Source organism: Microcaecilia unicolor, chromosome 5 (assembly GCF_901765095.1).
Source record: "Microcaecilia unicolor chromosome 5, aMicUni1.1, whole genome shotgun sequence".
Classification (NCBI taxonomy): domain Eukaryota; kingdom Metazoa; phylum Chordata; class Amphibia; order Gymnophiona; family Siphonopidae; genus Microcaecilia; species Microcaecilia unicolor.
This window is the reverse complement of record NC_044035.1, coordinates 26,650,646-26,676,054: the sequence shown is the minus strand read 5'-3', so window position 1 is coordinate 26,676,054 and position 25,409 is coordinate 26,650,646.

Below are 25,409 nucleotides of genomic sequence, written 5' to 3'. Positions count from 1 at the left end.
CCTGAAGTGGGAATCGAACTCAGTTCCTCAGTTCCCCAGGATCAAAGTCCACCACCCTAACCACTAGGCCACTCCTCCAGAATTATGGTTTGGTTTTCCTTCACAAGTTGTACATTTGTTTAGTTTTCAAAATAAACAAAGAAGAAAAATATTGCCAAAGTAGGGGTTCCGACCTTGCCTGTAGTGCAGCAGAAAAATCCAGAACTTTGAAATGTATTCAAAGTGTCTTTTCTATTTGGGTCCAGACTGTGCTTAAGAAGATGACAACATTGTGCTTGTATGTCTCCTAGAATGTGAAGAGATCATCTAAATCTACTCTGTGGCATTTGGAGGCTGAAAAGCATCTGCTGCAAGAGAAAAGTCAGAAGAGGGTCAGTACTGCCTGGCTGGCCATAACCCTGCGCATACCAGTCAAAAAATCTTCTCTGGAGGGACTGTCAACCTCTAGGCTTTCTAGTCTGCACATTTCTCCTGCCCAAGGTGATCGCTGAATGACTTTAAACAGAGAAAAGCTGACCCCAAAGTTTACCAGATCTGTAGTTCAGCTGCCATCAGAGCTCCTGCTAGAATTTGAAGGGATAGTGACTTCTTCCACTTCTTACTCACTCTTAGACAAGCACAAAGCTCAGTCTCTGCTGAGGCCAAGAAGTGGTTCTTAAACTCCTCTATAGATCCGCAACCCCAGTGTTCATTTCTGACCTGCACAGAACTCTGAAACATTGCTGCTTCTGCCACACTTACACAAAACACTACTCAAAGAACTACTCTGGTGCTGGTCATGTGGCCGATGAGCCCTCATCATCTACTTCACTGTCTCTTTTGGAACGACTGCACTCAAGAAAATGTTCAGTGAATTTATAAAGATCTACTGTAAGGACTTGCCTCAACATCAGTTATCAGGAACCTTTGGAGGTACCTGTCCATTCAACAGGAATTACCCCTGCACAGAAAAAGGCCTTACACTGTCTCTGCTATCTCTGTCTTATCTTGAATAGGAGCCAGTACATTCACTACCACCATCTTCTATAGACTCCATTGCTTTTCAGCCAGGAGGGTCTGTTAGAGCCCTTTGATACTCATCCTCCCTTGTGACCCAGCTCACCTTTATCCACATGTTTATTCATGCCTTCAAAGAAATGATGCAAATTGGTGAGGCAAGACTTCCCTTGGCTGAACCCATGCTGACTCTGTCCCATTAAACCATGTTTGTCTATGTGTTTTTTAATTTTATTCTTTATAATAGTTTCCACTATTTTGCCCGGCACTGATGTAAGGCTTATTGATCTATAATTTCCTGGATCACCCCTAGAACCCTTTTTACCACAGATACTAGGATCATCAAAAGAGTGAAGGAGAAGGGTGTGATCAACTAGATTAAAGGCCTCAGAGATCTAGTGAAACTAAGATGATCAAGTGACTTTGATCTATGGTTTCTAATCTTGTTAAGCATTGCTGTGAGGAGATTTTTGGTACTATGACCCTGATGACATCCCGTCTGTGAGGAATGAAGGACTAGACACTTGTCCAGATAGGAAAAGTATTGATCTAAGACCAATTTTTCCAACAGTTTTGAAAGCAGGGGCAGGTTAGAAATGGTCAGAAATTTGATGAGACAGCAGCATCAGAATCTAATTTCTTAGGGATGGAAGTAATGATGGCATGCTTCCACGCAGGAGGAACATAAAGAATTGCTTAAGAAAAAGAAAATCCAGCCAAGGGAGAAGGAAGAAAGGTATACAGAAGAAGAAAATTTAGTAAGAGAAAAGGGTAGGAGGATGAAAATCTTCCCTGGTAAATATTGGAAGAAGTAAGCAGTATGTCTTGCAGAAGGACTGTGTGGTGGTGGAAGTGGAGGCCAGGTGAACTGAAGCAAACAAGGTGGTTATTTTTGCATGCCTAGCTTTAGAAAAATTATCAGGTGGTAGAGAGCATGACATGAGGGATCAATAATGAATTAAAGATCTGAAAGATCTTTTGGGTTTATTGAATGCCACAACAATTACACGAGACTACATAAGTACATAAGTATTGCCATACTGGGAAAGACCAAAGGTCCATCGAGCCCAGCATCCTGTTTCCAACAGTGGCCAATCCAGGTCACAAATACCCGGCAAGATCCCAAAAATGTACAAAACATTTTATACTGCTTATTATCCCAGAAATAGTGGATTTTTCCCCAGTTCATTCAATAACGGTCTATTGGGCTTTTCCTTTAGGAAGCCGTCCAAACCTTTTTTAAACTCCGCTAAGCTAACCGCCTTTACCACATTCTCTGGCAACTAATTCCAGAGTTTAATTACACATTGAGTGAAGAAACATTTTCTCCAATTCGTTTTAAATTTACTACATTGTAGCTTCATCGCATGCCCCCTAGTCCTAGTATTTTTGGAAAGCGTGAATAGACGCTTCACATCTACCCATTCAGCTCCACTCATTATTTTATAGTCCTCTATCATATCTCCCCTCAACCGCCTTTCCTCCAAGCTGAAGAGCCCTAGCCGCTTTAGCCTTTCCTCATAAAGAAGTCGTCCCATCTCCTTTATCATTTTCGTTGCCTTTCTCTGCACCTTTTCTAATTCCATTTGGCATTTTTAACTCTAGTAATGTATTCAGAGTATTTGAGTTTAATGGTGGCTAGCAGAAATGGTGATCAACTCTTACATCAGAGGCACTCTATGTGCCTAATTTGGCATTTAAGGAGATACAAATCAAGATGACGGGCAAATGAAGTTCTACAGATCTCACGGAGAGGGACCATTATAAAGAAAAGCTGAGAGGGCCGAGAATTGGTGATCTACAGGAATATCATAAAGGAAAGGGGGGTCATCTACTAGCTGGCTAAGGGCATCTAGGTTTAGTTGACCCAAAGACCTCAAGAGTGGAAGGTTCCAGAGTGGGAAGGGCAGAGTAGGAATGAGGCAGGAAAGAGCTGACAAGGCAATGGTCAGTCCAAGAAATGGGAAGAAAGCAAAAATTACAAGGAAGAAGAGAGTTGTCAGCCAAAGTATAGACCAAGTCTAAGGTGTGGACCAGGTTGTGAGTAGGGAGGGAGCCATGCTGAGTAAAGTCCAAAGTCATTTGTGTTAAAACCATCCAAGGAGTAATTGGAAAGGGGGAGATTAAAATCTTCTAGAATGAGAAGAGGGGAGCAGATAACATACCAATCAGAAATAAAGAGGAAAAGTTCTTCAATAGAGGTAGAAGTAGAAGGTGGTGAATGTAAATCGCCATGTTAAAAAAACAATCCATCAAATTTTAATAAACAAACATAAACATAAATCAGAATTATAAAGAAAGAAAGTAAACCGCTACTAAACGGACTTGGAAAAATCCAAAATCCCAGGAATAACATGTATAGAATGTTTTGTACGTTTGGGAAGCTTGCCAGGTGCCCTTGGCCTGGATTGGCCGCTGTCGTGGACAAGATGCTGGGCTCGATGGACCCTTGGTCTTTTCCCAGTATGGCATTACTTATGTACTTATGTACTTATAAACCAGACAGGAAGTGCAGCATGAAGGTTTTGGAAAAGGAGAGAGGTTTCAGCTGTCTAGGGGAAACAATGAAACTGGAGTTAAAAAACGAAGGCAGCACCTCCACTGCATTTGTCATGTCTATTACAGTGAAAGAAGGAAAAGCCTTCAGGGCAGGCTTCAACCAGTTAGGCAGTTTCTTCTGTGTTAAACCATGTCTTTTTGAGACATAGAGTATGTAGTTGATAGAGGGAAATGAGATTATTAACCAGAGTAGATTTAGAGTGAAGTGAACTTGTATTGAGAAGACCAATAACGCTGGGGTCTGCAGGGGAATCGAGGATGTGTTTTGGCCAGGACTAGGGCAGTACCAAAATTTGCACGTGTATTCTACGTTTCAGAAGGAGAATGCACGTCTACCGTTACACAGATCAACACTGGAACCTACAGCTACTCCCTGGGTAAGTATAGGTTTTGTAAAAGTGCTTGTTTTGGACAATGCTTTACAGGAGGGATTAAGGGAGGTCGTCCCATTAATTCCCCAATTATTTCAGCCTTCAAAATTGAAAGACTGAAGCCTCTGTTCTTAATTAGGACCATTTAGATGTGTAGGTTTCCAAAATGGCAGACCTACGTCTGCACGTGCAGCCTATGTTCTGAAGTGCTGACACCTAGATGTGTAAGTTACTGAGTTGCCTCCATTAATGTTTTAGACATTGACAGTTGTAAAATGCTTAATTCCACCACATGTAGTCGGTGTATACAAGTGCATTACTCCATGCATTTTGGAAAAGGTTCGATATCAGATCCTTTTCTAAAATACTATCGGAACTGGATACGTCCCGACCTGAACATCTTGGTTCCAATTTCTACATTCTGGACCTCATTCTATATCTGTTGCCTAAAAAAATGGTGCTGAAGGAAAGCACACAGGTGTATTCTATAAACTGTGCCTAAAGTTAGATGTGATTTACAGATTGTGCCTAAATCCATCCACGCAACTAGAATTTAGACACAGCCAATTACACAAATGAAAACCTAGTGTAAATGCCCATCCCCAGGGCCGCCGAGAGACTGGGCAGGGCCAGGCCCGGGGCAAGGCCGCCCCAAGGGCCCCACCTCCTCTGCCCCACCACCACTTCCCCCCCCCCCCCCCCCCCCTCCACCCCCACCACCGTGAGGTCGCTGCCGCCCCCCCCCCCCTCCGCCAACCCCTCTCCATCTGCCACCGGGCCGGGCCCCCTGCATTGAAATCACAGCGCCTCTCACCTCCGTGTGAAAACGCTGCAGGCAGCAGCAGATCACCTCCCTTCAGGCCTCCTTCCCTCCCTGTGTCCCGCCCTCGTCTAACGTAACTTCGGAGAGGGCGGAACACAGGGAGGGAAAGAGGCCCAAAGGGGGCGATCTGCTGCTGCCTGCAGCGCTTTCACACGGAGGTGAGAGGCGCTGTGATTTCAATGCAGGGGGCCTGACCTGGTGGCAGAAGGTCGACGCTGGTCCCCCCTTAGAGGCCCGGGTCCGGGGAATTTTGTCCCCCCTGCCCCCTCCCCCTCAGCAGCCCTGCCCATCCCTAACTTTATGCACAGAGCAGGTTATTCTATAACACTTCGCATAACTTTTTGGAATGCCCATGCTCCTCCCATAGCCATGCCCCCTTTTGCAATCTACATGGTAGAATTTATGCAGACAACATCATAGAATAGGTTTAACCAGTAGTGTGCAAAAATTATAATTAGTGCCAACTATTGCTGATAATTGCTTGTTACCATCAAAATATTGTGCTGATTGGCTCATTATTAAATTAAGTTATGCACGCAAATCGGCTACGCATGCCGATTTGCGCATGTAACTCAAGGCACCGTATATAGAATTATGTGGTCTGTCTAAAATGGGACTGCACAAGGGTAAAATTCATGCTACAGCTTCAAGACAATGTATTTTTTTCTGCTCTGCTCAGAGAACATAAAGCAAAACTTGAAAATTCTCTTGCAGAGAAATGTTTGCCTACCAATTCCTACTTGATCTGTTTAGAGTATCAAAAGCTGTTAAACTGCCGATAAACCTAGAAGTTTGCAAGGTTAGAGCTATTTTATTGCATGCTCTCTAATGAAATGGAAAAAGGAACGTTTATGTGCTTTTAGTGTGAAAATTCAGCATTTTGGAAAGTTGAAAGAGCACTCGGGGTCACAAAGGAGAGAACATTTTACTAGAACTTGTAAAACCTGCCTAAAGAGCTCTACATAGGCCTCGTCTACACAAGTACTAGAGATTTGTTAGGAACTAGGCAACATTTTGGGGAAGAGGGAGCTTATTCCGAAAGAATGGGCTCCCCCTTAACCATGGTGGGACCAGGCTGCTGGCGTCAGCATTTGAAAAGGAGATAGAGCAGCTTTTAAACTAGAAACTGGGGAAGGCCAGCAGTCCCTCAAAAGTGCATGGTTCGGGATAAGGTATCTTTCAAAGATATCACCAAAACAGGGAAGATAGGGTTTCCTGACAGTGAGGTTGCAAAAGAGACCATAGTAGATCAGGTGTCCTTAAACAAAAGTAAAAATCAGACAAAAGACTGCAAATTAATATTGTCAAGTACTGACCATGATGTTAATAGGAACAGCAAACATAGTTTGAAATATCTATTTGCGAATGCCAGGAGCCTAAGAAATAAGATGGGAGAGTTAGAATATATTGCACTAAATGAAAAATTAGATATAATAGGCATCTCTGAGACCTAGTGGAAGGAGGATAATCAGTGGGACACTATCATACTGAGGTACAAATTATATCGTAGTGATAGGGTGGATTGAATTGGTGGAGGAGTAGCATTCTATATTAAGGAGAACCTTTAATCAAATAGATTGAAAATTCTGCAGGAAACAAAACACATCTTGAAATCACTATGGATTGAAATTCCATGTGTAAAGGGGAAAAGAATAGGCATGCACTACCCTCCGCCTGACCAGGATGAACAGAAAATGCAGAAATGTTAAAGGAAATTAGGGACGGAAACAAACTGGGCAACACAATAATAATGGGTGATTTCCATTACCCCGATATTGACTGGGTAAATGTAACATCAGGGCATGCTAGGCAGGTAAAATTCCTTGACGAAATCAAGGACTGCTTTATGGAGCAGCTGGTACAGGAGCCGATGAGAGAAGGAAATATTCTAGACCTAGACCTTAGTGGAGCACATGATCTGGTGCGGGAGGTAATGGTGCTGGGGCCGCTTGATAACAGTGATCATAATATGAGGGATATAAGGTATGCCCGTCATTCCCGCAGATAACAGAATGTGCTGATGATCCTTTGGTTGTGTGTGGCTGTTAGGATCTATTATGCTGCTTTGTTTTCCTCTTTGTCATCCCCTCAGAAGTTGCTGCCCTAGACAACTGCCTAGACTTCACGAAAGATTGTCGACTCTGTGTGCGAGATGCGTCTAGCGAGGGTGGAAATCTGACCTGTCAGCTTGGGACTCTTCAGGAAAATCCAACTTCTCCTTCCTCACCAGTTTTATGGATTTGGGGGCTGCCACTGGTCCCCTACAACAGATTTGAGCACGCCTCTGTTTCCCAGTAAAAATCGTCGAAGAGAATATCATTGAAAAATGAATTACTGGATCACAACCCTTCTACCTGCCTAACAACGTTTTTTTTAAACTGATTAAGCATTCCACCGCACCTCTGAATATCAACTAAGGAATTATAGTAAGATGTTATCCAGCCAGCCCTCAGAGTTCACTTGTAAAAACCACTATCACATAAATATTAAACACTCACGGCCTTCTGACCTGGAACGTGGTATTCTAGCTTTCTGGAATGATGGTGGAAAAAGTGCCAATTATTCTCACAACCTATCTTTAGGGGGGGAAAATAGCTTTTTTTTGTTATCCCAGACCATAAAAGACAAATTGGGATGGGGGGAACTGCTACCCCTTGGCTTGTATTTTACTCTACAGTATTTATAGCTTTTATTTCCACTACAATAAATCAATACCGACTATGCCAAATTGCTTTGCATGATGTACTACACCTTAAACCCTTTTTTTCACAGACCATATACTTTATTCTTCTTTTTTTATTCTCGTTACAAAGATATCGCAGCTTTTGCTAACTTGTACAGTGGTTCAAGACCATTAATACAAAAAATGATCAAATAAAAGGACTCCAGGCATAAACATGACACAAGCAAGAAAGGAGAAGGTGGCTCAGGCTTAATTCAACTATTATATTATTCCAGGCTCCTGTGAAAGTTTTTGACCTTAAGCAACTGGGAGTTGATGACTTTAATAGTGTCAGGATACACTTCCATTTTTTTTTCCCTTTGCTGTAAACCCAGTGCTTTTTGTGGACACACACACACACACACACACACACACATTGATGCCCTTCTTGCCAGGTATAGGAGAAAGTGGGATGTTTGACCACGGTAATACTTCCGTGGTCAAACATCCCACTTTCTCCTATGCCTGTGTTCTCCCGTGGGGCGTTCGAGTTCTCCGCTTGCCTGCGGATCTCTTTGAACATTTGCCCTTCTTGCCACACATTTCAAAGTCATGGAACGTGTGGTTCATGTCAAGGAGTTGCAGAATTTTCACATGTAAGTCTCTAATGGTTCCTTTTACTAAGGTGCGCCAATAAATGGCCTGCGCTGTTGTAGACACGTGCAGGTCCATTTTTCAGAATGCCTGCAAAAAAGGCCGTATCGGGGGGGCCGAAAACGGTCGTGTGGCAAAATAAAAATTGGTGCGCATCCATTTTGGGCCTGAGATTTTACCGTCACCCATTGACTTAGCGGTAAGGTCTCGCACGTTAACCGGGAGGTAATTATCAGTGCACGCGAACTGCCAATTACCGCCCAGTTAGCGCCACACGGTAGAAAATAAAAAAAAATATTTTCTGCCGCGCATATCGGACGCACGTAAAAAAAATGGAATTAACGCCTGGGGCAGTAGTTCCAAACAAGGGCGTAGCCAGACACCCAATTTTGGGTGGGCCTGGACCCAAGGTGGGTGGGCAGAAGAAGAATGCCTTGTCCCACAAGTGATTTAGTCTTTCCCTCTCTTGCCTGCATGCCATATGGTCTCTCAAACATCCTTCCTCCCCCGCACACCTTTTAAATAGCAGATTTTCACTGGCAGCGAGCAGCAACTAATAAACACTGCTCATGTTGGCCCCACAGCCTTCTTTCTGATGATGCAACTTCCTGTTTCCACATAGGTGGATATATATCAGAGGGAAGGCTGTAGGGCCGGTGCAAGCAGTATGTATCAGTCGCTGCTCGCTGCAGGCGAAGATCTGCTATTCATAAGGTAGGCAGGAGGGACAGTTGTTGGGAGTTTTCGGCTGGTGGGGCTTGGGGATCCCTGCCAGCCACATCATAGGTGTGCTGCTACTGGGTGGGCCTAAGCCCAAAGTGGGTGGGCCTAGGCCCACCCAAGCCCACCCTTGGCTACGCCACTGGTTCCAAATTAACTTGCATTGGACACGTGTAGTCTTAGTGTCCAATGTCTTAGTACATGGGCCCTACATGTCTTAGTAAAAGGGCCCCTTTGAGGCCTATTTGCTAAACCAAGTTAATAGAGTATAATTGTATAAAGGAGTACGTAGAGGTAGGCACCGCAATGCAGTGCAGAGAGCGCCTATTCCAGCATTTCCCCAACTGTGTGCTGCAGCACCCCAGTGTACTAAGGCAAACTCACAGGGGTGCCGCGGACAGAGATGCAGAATAAGTGCACACTCATATACAACTATAGGCAGGCACACAGGCAGAAGGCTGATTGATCTGCTCCTGTGTACTGGGACAAGGGTTTTCGCATGTTAACGCATTAATTCTGCTCTGCTGTTGGCCATGGGTTGAGTCCTTCTTCCTACCTCTTCCCACCTCCTTTGAGAAGTACTTCTCGTTTCCACATAAGTGGGAGGGACATGGCAGGAGGTAGGACCTGGCCCGTAGTCAGTGGCAGAGCAAAACTCATGTGCTAACCCAGGTCTCGGCACACAGAAGCAGGAGACAAATCGAGGGAGTACAGCATAGGCAGGAACAGCTACTGGTGCCAGGCAATGGCAGCAGCTGAACAAAGCCAACACCTGGCAAAACGGTGAGTACAAGGCAGCTCTTTCCATGCACAGGGGATTAAAGGCGCACCCCCCCCCCCCAATTAAAACTTTTTTTCCCTAGAATACCTTTTAGTGTTAAATTAATTTTCCTAAAAGTAGTAGTAGTAGTAGTAGTAGTAGTTTGAATCACTGCCCCCCCCCCCCCCCCCCCCCCCAGTGTGTGGCCGGTTTGAAATAATTTGAGCATGCTTATTGAGGTGGTTTAATCGGGTCCAGGGAAGAAAGATAGCTGGAGGCAATCTCCACACTTCAGGCTGGACATGCTGATTGGGCAAAGAGGTGAAGGTGGGGGGGGGGGGGAGGTTGGATTTGGACATATTACTTGCATTGTGGTTATTTAAGAATAAAATATTATTTTTCTTTCAATTTATTTGTTTCTTTGGCCCTAACTACTTAATTAGCAGAACTGTTAGGCATTTTTTTGACTTAAGGGCACCGTGAAAAAATTACTGACCCACTAAGGGTGCCTTGAACTGAAAAAGTTTGGAAACCACTGGCCAATTCTATAAAGTTATGTAGGCAACCAGATGCCATTATTGAATGTAAACCCACATTAGACTGCCTAAATGTAAGCTGCCCACTTATGCCAGGTCTATGGCTGACGTAAATGGGCTTTCCTAAGTGCAGCACCCAGCACGCACAACTTATGTGTCGGTGGTAGACATGCTCATGTCCCCCCCCCCCCCCCATGCTCTGCCCACTTGTACATCCCCTTCCGATTGCACACTATGGTAATCCTTTTACTAAGCAGCACTAAAAAAGTGGCCAGTGACAATTTTGTAAGCAGTAAGGACTCACGTACTAACCATATGCCAGTGGCATAGCTATGGGTGGGCCTGGGTGGGCACAGGCCCACCCACTCTTGGCTTAGGCCCACCCTGTCTGGTCCAAAATAGTTCAGCAGTGGCTACCTCACTCCCCCCCCTCTCTCTCTCTCTCTCTCTCTCTTCTCCAGTACCTGGATCTGGCATTTGCTTTGCGCCTGTAGCTCCACAGCACCTGCCTTCTCTGTTCTACCTCAGCACCTTCCTCAGAAGCAGCAGCAGCAGCAGCGATGTATGTCCACTGCCTCTGTTAGATTTAGATGCTTCCCTTTGCCCTGCCTTCATTTCCTACCTGGCAGGACGCAGCAGAGGGAAGCCTGCGGGGCTGGCCAGGCAGTGGATGTACATTGCTGTTGTCGAAAGTACTGAGGTATGAAGGTAGTGTTCAAGCCTCTCAGGGCTTGTTTGACTACAAAGCCTTGATATCTTGAAAGTATAACCTTGGCACACCAATCACACCTGAAGTCTCTATTATTTTTATGGTCTCTTTTATTGAATAAATCACAGGTAATTTACTCACAGTCAGATGTTCAGAAGTGCTGCCCCAGGGCACAGAGACTCCGTAATTCTGAGAACTGTTTCAGTGGTTGGAGGTGAGAAATAGTTCAGCAGATAGAAGTATCTCAGAGCTGGGTGATTGGAATATGCTATATCAGGGAGGAGATATTTTCAAGGTAAAAAACCAAGTTCATTGCAGGGAGTTTCAGCAGGATAGTACTGTCTGAAGCAAGATGGTGAATGCCTCATGGCAAAAAAGGGACAAAGAGGTCAAAAAGCCTCACTCAGGCTCAGGGAGGAAAGGTAAGGATCAATAGGGACAGAGCCTGCCACCGGGTGGCAAGGGAGGTGCTAGAGGACAGCCCTCGATTAGAGGGAAAGGTCATACCTGGCTGACTTCTCAGGACAGAGATAGTAAGAATGACCAGGAAATGATAGCAGGTAGACAAAGGGGGCAAGCTTGGCTGAGAGAGAGAGGGGAGTTCTAGGTAGTAGGACCAACCAGTGGTAACAGTTCTTACATAGATAGGCAAGTGTGGCTGCATTTCTTGTGAACTACATTACACACAACACATTGCTCAGTATCTTTGCAGTGGCAACTGCAGCAATGATAGTCCTTAGAAATGAGAATAACAGTAAAAGCATTAAACACATTTTAGGATCACATTAGTAGAGAGGTGTGGTAGCCGTGTTAGTCCACTTTATATTTTTTAGGATCACATTATAAACTAGTGCAAGGCTGTCAGAGGACAGAACAGGTAGTTTCAGAGAGGGGGGAGATGCTGGGCCTCAGGGAGGGGGGAATTGAACTGACACCAGAATGAACACCGCCAAACTGCTCCTAGCAATTTACTCCTTATCCCTAATCCACCTAACAATGACCACCCCACTCGCAGAAATCAACAATATACCCATACTATTTAATAACCGACTACTGACCAGACACACCACATCACACCAAACCGATATTAACCAAAACAAAGGAAGATAACCAACAAGTGTACACCCTCAACAAAATGAAAAGAAAGGTCATAAAAAACCCACACAAACCAGGAAACGACAACTAACAAAAGTCAACATAACACCGAATGCAGAAGACCCATACCAAAACATTCAAATAGGCTATGTCAATGCCAGATCCATAGTAAACAAAACAACAATAATAACAGACTGGATCACGTCAGCGAAACTCGATCTACTCTTCATCACTGAAACATGGATCCATGATCAGAAGGACCCTATCACCTTAAACCTATGTCCTTCAGGATATAAAATCATCCACTGGACCAGAAAAGTAAAAAGAGGAGGGGGTATAGCGCTTATATACCGATCTCACTTCACGATTGAAACCACTGCAGAATCTATAACAACCCACCTTGAAATAGCTTCAATCAGAATCCATCATAAAACTCTGCTCGACCACCTAAATTGCGTACTATTCTATAGAGCACCATGCAAATGGAACGAAAGCCAGGCGGACTTCATGGACTTCATTTCAAACATATGTGTATCCAACTCCAACACACTAGTTTTAAGAGACATTAACCTTAACCTTGAAGATCCAAACTCTACCAACGCACGAGAATGCAAGGACTTCCTTCACCTATGCGATCTTACATGGCCACACATGCAAACAACCCACATGAAGGGTCATGCACTCAACCTCTTCTCACACAAACTGTCCACAGATCAGAACTTAACCATAACACAAACTAGATGGACAGAAAAACCATGGAGTGACCATTACAAATTAAACCTATCCATAAAATGGCAGAAAAGGGGCTCTCCCCACACACGAGACCACACAACCCACACCACGAGAGGTCAAATAGACCCGGTTACTTTCTGGCAACAGATATACAACAATGACTGTACAGCACAAATGGAATCCATATATTACCTCTAAGATTGGGACAAAAGATGCAGACACATACTAGACGAAATAGCACCCTTACAAACAAGAACTTCACGTAGACATAACTCGATACCATGGTTCAATGAAGAATTGAAAAAACTCAAAACACAATCTAGGAAACTGGAACACGCATGGAAAAAATAAAAAATGAACACACACTCAACGCATGGAAACAATTACAAAGGAAATACAAATACGCAATAAGGCAGACCAAAAGGAAGTATTACAAAACTAAAATTGGACCGGACTACAAAAACATAAAGAAACTATACCATCTCATGAACAAACTACTGGACACAACGCTGGTCACCACAACCAACACTGACATCCCATCTGCAGACAACCTTGCTAAATATTTCAACGAAAAAATCGTAAATCTACGCAAAACCCTACCTAAGAACAACGTGGACATAGAAAACTTCATTAATGGTCTAGACCCAACCCCTGGCGAATACCCTGCTGACCGAATATGGTCAAATTTTGCCCCCCTCAGCACCGATACAGTTACCCAGGCGATTAAAAAATACTCCAATAGCCACTGTCAACTGGACACCTGCCCCAGTTACCTAATGCAATCTGCCCCCCACCGCTTCATAACAGATCTCAAATCCCACTTAAACTTCATGCTTCAGCAGGGTATCTACCCTAAAGAAAAAGGCAACATCCTGCTCACCCCAATACCAAAGGACACCAAGAAAAAAACAAATGACATTACCAACTACTGCCCAGTATTATCCATCCCACTAGTAGTCAAACTATTGGAAGGACTGGTGACCAAACAACTCAATGACTACATAAATAAATTCACTATATTACATGAGTCACAATCAGGATTTCGACCCCTACACAGTACCGAAACAGTACTACTTATTCTCCTAACCAAATTCAAACAGGAAATAGCAATAGGCAAGAGCATTCTCCTCCTCCAATTTGACATGTCAAGTGCGTTCGACATGGTTAACCATAACATACTGCTAAGACTTCTAGAATACTTCGGAATTGGTGGCAACACTCTCAACTGGATCAAGGGTTTTCTAACCACAAGAACTTATCAAGTGAAATCAAAAACAAACATATCACCATGGAAACCAAACTGCAGAGTACCGCAAGCATAGACGCCCGGTATAAGAGGCTTGGGAGGCTAAGCCTCCCCAGTCAGAAGTGCAGTAAGAGCAGGGTGGGTGCAGCTCGTTAACATCTCCCTCCTGGCTCCCCCCCCCCCGACTGGTGTGCGACGGTCCCGATCTTTACCCCCTGTCCTCCCGACTAGTGCGGTGCCGCTCTCCCCCTCTGCTCCTGTCACGTCGTCTTTCAACGCGGCTTCCTTCCTGTAGCATCAGCAATGATGTAAGCGCCGTTGCTTTCAGCCTGCCCCGGAAGCCTTCTCTGGACAGTGTCCCTCCTACGCGGGAAGCTGTTTAGAGAGTGCTTCCCGGGCAGGCTGAAAGCAATGGCGCTTACATCATTGCTGATGCTACAGGAAGGAAGCCTCATTGAAAGACGACGTGACAGGAGTGGAGGGGGAGAGCGATACGGTACCGCACTAGTCCAGGGAGGGAGGGGAAGCGATGCCAGACAGACAGACTGACCAAAGGGAAAGGGGGGTGGAGAGAGGAGGATGTGAGATGCCACATCTAAGGGGAAGAGGGAGGAAGGAAAGCAATGGCAGGGCATGGGAATGGGAAAAGGGGGGGTGGAGAAAGGAGTAAGAGTGATGGAAGCAAGAAGGGGAGGGAAGAGAAAGGTGGGATGCATGAGGGAGAGGAGAGATGCATGAGGACGCTGGAGGAGAGAGAGAGAAAGTGGAAAAGTGCAGGGGAGAGCCAGAGAGAGATGGGGAGAGAAAGAGGGGACATGGAAGAGAGCAGTGGAGAGCCAGAGAGAGATGGGGAGAGAAAAAGGGGACATAGAAGAAAGCAGGGGAGAGCCAGAGAGAAGATGCTGGATGGAAGAGGGGTATAGAGAGAGAGAGATTAGTGGAAAGATGGCGGGAGAAAGAGGGGACATGGGCAGGAGAGAGAAGCTGCGGGGGATAAACTGGGGGAGACCCTAGCTGTCAGATGGAGAAATGCTGAATGAAAGGAGGAAGAAAGAGGGAAAAGCTGGAAGGAGGGGGCAGAAAGAGGGAAGACACTGGACGTAAGGGTAGGGAGGGAAAGAGGAAAGACACTGGAAGGATGGGGATAGAGAGGACATGCTGAATGGAAAAGGGTCAAGAGAGAGAACTGTTTAGAAGGAAGGAGATATAGAGGGAGACAATGGATGGAAGAAGAGGGAGACAATAGACAGAAGGATTGGGAGAGGGTAATGGGTAGAAGGATGGAGAGAGAAAGAGGGATGACACTGGATGGAAGGGTAGGAGAGAAAGAGGGAAGGTGCTGGACATGGATGGATGGATGGATGGAGGGGAGGGAAGAGAGGAGAAATCTGGACATGGATGGAGGGGAGGAAAGACAAAGGAAGTACATGCACATGGATGGAGGGGATGGGAGAAATGCTGGATATGGATGGAGGGAAAATTGCTGAATTTAAGGGCTGGATCGGAACACTTTGAGGGCAGATGCTGAAACTGGAGAAAGGATAGGGACAGGGCTACAGATGGTAGACAGGACGCATAAGGACACAGGAGGATGGTGGACATGGTGAGAGAAAAAATATCAAATGGAAAGAAGACACTGGGACCAAAGCGAATAGAAAAACGAAATGATCAGACAACAAAGGTAAAAAAAAAAGTATTTTATTCAGAATTTATTAACTGGAATATGTCAGCTTTTGGAAATGTGCATCTGTGATATTTTGCATGTAAGTTTCAATTTTTATAGTATTGCTGCATGCTGAGTCTGACTTCTTGAGGTAACTTTCCAGTTTTGCCTTCATATCTGTTGTGTCATGTGTTTTTCATGTGTAATCAAGATGCAGTATTCTACTAGTGTGTAGTATTTACAGTCCTTTTGGGGGTTTTTTTGTTTCACTAGATTTTAGAGCCCGGTGTAATTACAGTGCTGCCTTTCCACGCATAAGGTTGTAGATCGTCCTGTCCTTGGAATTAGTGCTGTTATGGTTTGCTAAGGTTATGAGTGTGTTTTTGCACAAGTTTGTGTATAGTGTTTTGCAGTGGAGATATTGTGTATTGGCCTTACTGAGGTGGCACCAAAACATCAGAAAGGGTTTTAGAGCCTAAATCATGACACACTACCTCTTGAAGGATCTACATATAGTCATTAATAAAAGGAGCTCATTGTGAACACTATCCACCCTAAAAGGGTGTTTTGTGGCTCTACATGAGCATTGTGATATTATGATCCCTTGTTTCATAATGTTGACGGTCTGCATTTTCCATATGGGTGGTATATTGGTGTATTAGGGTCTGCCTAGTGTTATGGTACAGTAAGGTTCTGAGTGTGTTTTTGCACAAATTTGTGCATAGTGTTTTACAGTTGAGCGATTGTGGTTAGTATATGCTTTGAACAACCACTTTATTCTTTGACATATGATACATATCTAATATCTAAATTTAATAAAAGGTATTAATTGTGACTTTTATTTTTATTTATTTTTTCTGTGTGTTATGGATTTAAGCTCCACCCTTGGCTCCACCCCTAACCCCACCCCCTTTAGCCTCCCCAAACAGTTGGGCCACCGACCGCCTATGACCGCAAGGATCACTACAGGTCCAAAATAGACGCATGCTGGTTTATATTTTACCAAGCGCCCATTTTCGGACCAAATAAAAAAAGGCCTTTTTTGCAGGCCCTAAAGTGCCCTAAAATGGTATCCAGTGAATAGCCACCGGGAAAGTTCTCACCAGATAGTTCCCACCCACCAATTCCCGCCAGGACAATTCCCACCTAGGAAAATTCCCACTTAAGGGAGACAATTCTCACCCAGGACTTCCTCCCCCCCAGTCAATTCCCCCCTCCCTGTCCTTTCTTTTTAACCTTTCTTTCATTCTTGTATTGTGTCTTTTTACTTTATTTTTTTCGACGCTGGCAGAGGATTTTCAGTATAATCTTTATGCTGATGACACCCAGCTATACCTCTCCACACCTGACATCACCGCGGAGACCCAGGCCAAGGTATCGGCCTGTTTATCCGACATTGTGGCATGGATGTCCAACCGCCACCTGAAGCTGAACATGTCCAAGACCGAGCTCCTCGTCTTTCCTCCTAAACCCACCTCTCCTCTTCCTCAACTCTCTATCTCTGTTGATAACACCCTCATCCTCCCTGTCCCATCTGCCCGCAACCTCGGAGTCATCTTCGACTCCTCCCTCTCCTTCTCTGCGCATATCCAACAGACTGCCAAGACCTGTCGCTTCTTCCTCTTCAACATCAGCAAAATTCGCCCTTTCCTCTCTGAGCATACCACCAGAACTCTCGTCCACGCTCTCATTACCTCTCGCCTTGATTACTGCAACTTACTCCTCACCGGCCTCCCACTCGGCCAACTATCCCCCCTTCAATCCGCTCAGAACGCTGCTGCATGTCTTATATTCCACCAAAACCGATATACTCATATCACCCCTCTGCTCAAATCACTTCATTGGCTTCCGATCAGATATCGCATACAATTCAAGCTCCTCCACCTTACCTACAAATGCACTCAGTCTGCGGCTCCTCACTACCTCTCCACCCTCATCTCCCCCTATGTTCCCGCCCACAACCTCCGCTCACAGGACAAAGCCCTTCTCTCAGTACCCTTCTCCACTACTGCCAACTCCAGGCTCCGCTCATTCTGCCTTGCCTCACCCTATGCCTGGAACAATCTTCCTTTACCCATACGCCATGCCCCCTCCCTACCCATCTTCAAATCTCTGCTTAAAACTCACCTTTTCAATGCTGCCTTCGGCGCCTAACCGCTCTAGAAATATAAAATGCCCCAATCTATCCACCGTATCAGATTAACTGTTCACTCGTCCTCTAGATTGTTCACTTGTCTTTAGATTGTTCTCTTGTCTTTTAGATTGTAAGCTCTTTGAGCAGGGACTGTCCTTCTATGTTTAAATTGTACAGCGCTGCGTAACCCTAGTAGCGCTTTAGAAATGTTAGTTAGTAGTAGTAGTAGGATCGGTTGCGTCGCTGACAGAGAACAAGGAGGTTAGATTGAGAACAGGAGATGACATGCCGCTCAGCCATCATCTCTGTTTTGTCAGTGTAGCATATAGATGTACACACAGGAAGTATAATAACAGAATAACTTTTCATAGGTGGAATAGTAATTCATAATCTGTGTGTTGAGGGGCCAATTATAGGTATACCCTAGCATGTGTTGTGCTCAACATTCAGAGTTTTTATTTATTTATTTATTTATGACATTTGTCTCCCACATTAAACATGAATTAGGTTGAAACCTGGGAGCATTTAAAATCTTTTTTTTCCTGTGCCTAGTGGGCTTAGGCTGGTGAGGGTGTAGTTTGGAGGGGTGCATTTCCCCCCACCCCCGAACAATTTGGAACAGGAAAGGGGAGATTATTTGTCCTAGTGTGTTTTGGGTTTTTTTGTTTGTTTGTTTTTTAGTTATGGTGGGAATTGTCCTCCCTGGTATGATGGGTATTGGTTCAGTGGTAATTGTCCTAGGTGGGAATTGTCCAGATGGGAGATAGTGGGTGGGAACTGTCCAGGCAGGAACTGACATAGAACCAATACAATAATTATAGATCTAAAAAAAACATAGCACATGATAAAACGGAACACACATCAAACAAAATGAAAAAAAGTCAACACTAAACATCATGAAAGCAAAATAAAAGTTTTTCCCCTGCCCTTTCCCTCCCCAATCCCAATGCCCTAGTGATTATCCAATATTAATATTATGGTTTTGCAATCTGATTTTTTGCATTTGTGTCTCACAAGTGAATATGTCACACACATGAGTAAAAGAAATGTGAGGTTGTAAAGAAGTAGATAAAGATTCATTGCACTTATCAGCTGGCAACTGCCAGCTTCATCGGCTTGGAAAGACTAAAATATGATAAGGTTGATTTCTTACATCTCACATGTTATTGTATAAAATCACTAAATGCCTAGATAATATGACCTTTGAGTATAGGTTAAAGGAGTTGAGTTTTTTAAGCTTAGAAAAGACGTAACATGATAAGCTTTTTCAAGTACATGCAGGGGTATTACAAGAATGACAGGAAATACTTGGATTAAATTGTAGCAGTCAAGAAGTAAAACATTAGGAAAAACCTAACTCCACAGATAGTTAAACACTGAATCAAGTTACCTAGCAAGGTTGTAGAATCTCTACCAGGAAGGTTTTTAGAGTAGATTAAGGAAATGCTTGAGGTGTTAAAAGCATGATAAATTCTTCTTAGAGACACAGAGATGGACTAGGTGTCCTTCAGTTCTATATTTTTATGATTCTAGGACTCCATAGAAACAGGTTTACACTAGCAGCTTAGATGCATGTCCTAATATACAATGCGCTAGAAAACTGTCTCCAGAGATTTCCACTTGCCAAAAATGACTTAGTCAATTTGTTACAAGAGAAGTCTGTGTTAACTGTCAAAGAATCATACAACACCATGCAGGAAGGAAAAAGGCCTCAAAGAGCTCCTAGATGCTTTAGACATATCGGAGCTAAAGCAGATCTTTATGATCTTCCCTTCATCATCGGCCAAAAAAACCTTCAAACTAAATTTAACTTCCTGCTATTTAAATACTGTAAATGTTTTTCTAGAATTTTCTATGCTTTTATTATTATTCACTCGGTATGAGTACCGACACTTATCTTTAAAGTCGGTACTGGTCAATAGGCTGCGTTGCCAGATCGAGTGCTCCGCCGCGCTGTCTTTGCCCTCTTGCCCTGAGCCGACGGTGGCCAGTGTTTCGCGCTGCTGCTTCAGGGTCTCGGTACCAGGGCTATTACTGAAGACAAATTAGAAAAACATATGATTGCAATAAAGGTGTCCCTCCGCTTACTTCTTCATCCTGCAAGCATAGAACATCAAAACGCAAGCATTCACGGTACTTAGGACAGTCACAGCTCGACTTAACAGTGCTCCACTCGACATCTGACAACTTGCCGTTTTCCCAGTTTTTGAGGCACCGTCATGTATGTTCCAGTGACCGAGATTTTAGGCGACAATCTAGGATCCGGTCAGACAAATTGTTAGCTCGAGGATACCCCGAACATGTTGTACACAGTGCATGTCGTAAAGCACGCTTTAATCACCGTGACCTATTACTGTCACCTAAATTTACCACAACCTCGGAAGAGGGCACAGCATTGACATATGTAATGCAGTATAACCCTGTTATCTGTCTAACTTGATTACTCCTTATACTCCATCTTGATCACTTCGCTCACTGGATGGCCATCGTGTTGTCCTTCCATCTCCTAGATTGGCATGTTACATGATAGTACTAGATCTTCAGCTTGTCTGTTTTTAGCACCTAAAAGGTGGAATGATCTGCCAAAATATATCAGAGTTGAACTTGCTTTTCCAAAATGTAAATTCCATCTTAAAACATATTTTTTTGAATTAGCTTATGGTCTTTAAATTATGATTTTTTTGTCCAACGAAATTGCACTGATGGGCCTGTGCGATAGGAAATAGCCTACCCTAGCTTTGCTTTTCCTCAACTTGCCTAAACTTCACTCCTTTATTTCCCTTTTAGAGTGTGTGTGGACTCTTTTCTGTTATTAGATGGTGTTCCTTTCCTCGGCTTTTATTTAAACTGTTTTTAATGTTGTAAACCGCTGTGATCAGGTTCTGCATAGTGGTATATCAAGTCAATTAATAAACTATAGGGGACTCAAAAAAACTCCTTCCCCTGTTAGTTGTATCTCTAAACAAAACAGCAGCAGCTCTGCTTCCTGAGGGCCCCTTTTACCAAGCTGTGGCAAAAGGTGGCCGGCGCTGCTGTCGGCGTGTGTTTTACACGTGCGCCGAAGCCCCCTTTTACCACAGCTGGTAAAAGGGACAGTCTCGTTTTCCTGCAGGAAACGGATGGGTAGCAAGTAGAGCACTTGCCGAACGGCCATTTCAGGGAGAAGCCCTTACCGCCACCCATTCAGGTGGTAGTAAGGGCTCCTGCGCTAACTTGGCGGTAACTGGGCAGCTCACGGCACTGTCCGATTACCACTGGGTCCAGTCCAGCGCTATAAAAATAAAATTTTTGTAGCGGCAGAAATGACAGCGCGGTAGGGGTGGGAAGTACCACCGGGCTGCTGTGGTAACCTGACAGTACTTCTGTTATTGCGAACGGTAAGCCCACGTTGGGCTTATCGCCGCTTAGTAATGAAGCCCAGTCCTCCTCCTGAACCAGTTGAAAACATCCTGCTGGTCTGCTCTGCTTCGTTAGTAGATCTGAACAGTCATACAGGGAAGAAGTAGTGGTCTGTGAAGTACGAATCCTTCACACAACCTGGGACAAATTAAAAAAAATTCTGATTATATTGAACTTCTCTGCACTTGAGAATATATGTCATATGATTAATGTAATGGATTGGTGCTCATTCGGAACTGCCACCTAAGATTCATGTTCATGAAAGCATGGCTGATTGATCATCAATTTCTCTATAAGCCCCAGATGGGAGATACCACTTCTTAAATGAGAGCTGGCAAATATATTTTATTTTTTATATTAAACTTTGACGTGGTTGTTTCAGCAGGCAAATCCAGACTGAGTTGGCTTGATGCTCGGGTGTGTTTGTCCTCATGTGCCTACTCTTTCTTTGCTATTTATGGCTGATACCTTTCCTGTTGACTATTGTAGTTCTCTCTTTCTGATAAATGTTAGATTGTACACCGCTTTATCCTGCTTGGCCAGATAAAGTTGGTACAGTAAATTTGAAATAAATAAATAAGGACAACTGAATGACCTAGTGGAATGTGCTGCTCCTTGGATTGGTCAGAGTTGAAGTACAGAGAAGACAGCATTTACTGTCCTTGGATGAAAGGAAGTATCTGCTGTCATTAGCATAGGCAGCTGAGACAGAAGGACCCAGCCCCGGTAAGACTGCTTGCCCGGACCTTCTCCTGCCTTGGTGTGACCACAGATAGCGGGGGAGAGTCACAGTTTTTTTTATTTTTATTAGTTAATTCTCCACGGAGTGGAGGAGTAACCTAGTGGTTAGTGCAGTGGACTTTCATCCTGGGGAACTAAGTTCGATTCCCACTGCAGTTCCTTGTGACCCTGGGCAAGTCACTTAACCCTCCATTGCCCCTGGTACAAAATAAGTACCTGAATATATGTAAACCACTTTGAATGTAGTTGCAAAAACCTCAGAAAGGCAGTATATCAAGTCCCCTTTCCCAGTCATGTTTTTTTCTGATTTGGGTTTACTACTGTATAGGCAGAATACTGAGTATTTCTCCTATGCAGATGATAATTGTGTTGATCTTTCCTATTTTCTCAGATTTTAATACTGTGAAGTTATTGATGAATGACGTTTTCTTGGAGATACTTCAATGGATCTCTCAGCACTCTTTAAAAATTAATGCTAATAAAACAAATGTATTGAGGATACATTCCAAAAGAGCAACTCTGTTACAGTATATAGGAGATCTTAAGATTAGTAGTTTAGAAGGTTATTAGACTTCACGATGCTGATATATTTATAATACAGGATATAAAGCTTCTGGGAGTGTGGTTAGAGTCTGATTTGATGATGGAAACACATGTAACAGCAAACCAAAAAGTAGGGGTGGACCAGAAAATCTTCGCAGCCAGAGGTTGATAAAAACAACTTTTATTTGGCACCAAACCAGTGTATGGCCTGGCACAGGGCCGTGTTTCGACAGAACAACCATCTGCCTCAGGGGTCTGACACTTACTGTAGAAAATCTCAAAATATAGGTGCAGAATAATAGAAATAAAATCAATAAACTGTTCAATTTTTCTACAGTAAGTGTCAGACCCCTTAGGCAGAGGGTTGTTCCATCGAAGCACGGCCCCATGTCAGGTTATACACTGGTTTAGTGCCGAATAAAAGTTGTTTTTATCAACCTCTGGCTGCAAAGATTTTCTGGTCCACCCCTACTTTTTGGTTTGCTGTTTGATTTTCACGCAGGGTTTTTTTTTTACCTCTACCTTCGGGTTTGATTTGGAAAAACATGTAAATCATCTGGTCCAAAACGTTATGCTCAAATTGAAATTCTTGTGTAGTATTAGATTTCTGTTTGAAACCCGTTATTTCCAAATAATTATTCAGGCAATTATTCTTACAACGTTTGATTATTGTAATGCTTGTCTATTGGGTTACCAATAGACTTCAGGTTAAATTTATCTGCTAAACTGATTTCGAAGGGAATCAAGTTTGACCATGCAACCTTGAGTTGTATTGGCTGCCCATTAGAGTGAAAATTGAATTTAAACTTTTGACTTTTATTTTCTAACTTTTGTGTAGTATACGTCCTGATATCTAGTAGGTTTGGTTACTGTTTATAAGCCATCTCAATATTTGCAATCTTCAGGAGAATTATTGCTGACGCTCCCACCGCTCAGAAGCTGACTGTTGAATAGCACTAGAAAGAGTATATTATTTGGATCAGCACCTGAACTTTGGAAGAGTCTTCCTTCTGCTATTAGAAATATTCCTCACTACGTGAGTTTTAGAAAAGCTGTATAAACTTGGCTATTTCAGCGATATGTAAAATTTCATGGTCTTTTCCTTATTGTACGTTTGGATTGTACAGTCTTTTTTTTTTTATGGCTGTAACCCGCCTTGAACCTGGTGGGAAGGCGGAATATATATGCTGTTTTTAAATTGAATTGAATTAAATTATGCTGATGCTGTTAAGGAGTAACCTAGTGATTAGTGTTGTGGCCTGAGAACTAAGGGAACTAGGTTCAATTCCTACTTCAGCTCCTTTTGACTATATATACTATGTGAACCACTTTGTAACTACAGAAAGGTGGGATATCAAATATCATCCCCTTTCCTGCTTGTTATTTGGCATGTTTATTGAATCCCCTGTTGTAAGTGTCACTGCACACCACTGGCCAACTGCATCCATCACAGGCACAATTATCCCAGCTACGCCAACGAGTCAATACACATTATCCATTGTACATCAATGACCCAGACTCAGGTAGTCCTGCCACAAACCTGGGGTAGTTACTTGTACTTGACCTAGGCAACAGCCCCCAACTATCTGTGGCCAGTTGTTGCTGATCCACAATCACTGTCTTGAAGATCATGATCAATCAGTCAGATCCAATGTCAGGCAGGTGTCAGCCAACTTTCTGCCAGGCTCTTCACAACCATCTTCTCCTCTTGAATGTATGACTGCACACTCCCTCACTGCATCATCCAAGTTGAAATCCACCACATTCACCTCTTGTGGCCTTGTCTCTAATCTAATCTAAGCAGACGGTAATGGACTGCTACCCTGGAGAAGGTTTGATTAATCGATCAGAGTATGAAGGGACCGTTCCGGCTCCAGTTTCCCTGAATGATTAAGCGTTATTTTACTTGTAAGAAGTGGGACAATCATTCAACTTGTCACCCCTAAAGAAGAAAGTCCCAGCTGTTTTTTAAAAATTACTATCTGATTGACCCCCTGACGCAGGTGCTGTGCGCCGAAACACAGCCTGTGTCGGGTCATTTAGGAAAGAATCGATGTTCAAGTGGTATGACTAAAGAAACTGTGTCCCGATTTTGAAGGCTACTGGTGCTTCTTTATGTTGGCAGCAAGTCCGACTGTACTAACAGCCTAACAGCATTCCAAAGTTAAGTACCGTGACAGAATGTTAAAGATACTTTATTTAAAAGCATTTACAAGAAGATTTTCATTATAAAAATCTGGACCTGTGAGGAAGGGGCCACCTTTGCATGAAGAACATAATATATGCCGTGGAGGGGCATAATCGAACAGGGCGCTCGAATTTTCCTGAAGGCGTCCTCGCAAAGGGGCGGGGAAACCCGTATTATCGAAACAAGATCTGCGTCCATCTTTTGTTTCGATAATATGAGTAACAAGGCTACAATGGGAAAGGTTTCTGAATCCCACCCCTGGGCTGCCTGATGATTTCCCAACTGCTGGGTGTAGGTTATTCCAGGTGCACGGTGTTATGTTAAGGGTGGTTCTGTGCAGCTGTGAGGCACACCACCTTGTTATTTGATACTGACAACCTGTAAGTGAATTTAAAATTTGCATTATTTATTTGGATATATTTACCACCTTTTTGAAGAAGCTCAAGGCAGTCAACAGCAAGAATGTCAAACCTATACAATAGACAATTGCAACAGTAAAAATATTCAACTAACAGTATAAGATATGGCATAGTGTACTTAGTCAAGATCAGGAGGCGGGGCTGGTGGTTGGGGGGCGGGGATAGTGCTGGGCAGACTTGTACGGTCTGTGCCAGAGCCGGTGGTGGGAGGCGGGACTGGTGGTTGGGAGGCGGGGATAGTGCTGGGCAGACTTATACGGTCTGTGCCAGAGCTGGTGGTGGGAGGCAGGGATAGTGCTGGGCAGACTTATACGGTCTGTGCCCTGAAGAACACAGTTACAAATCAAAGTAGGGTATACACAAAAATTAGCACATATAAGTTATCTTGTTGGGCAGACTGGATGGACCGTGCAGGTCTTTTTCTGCCGTCATCTACTATGTTACATACATATAGTAACA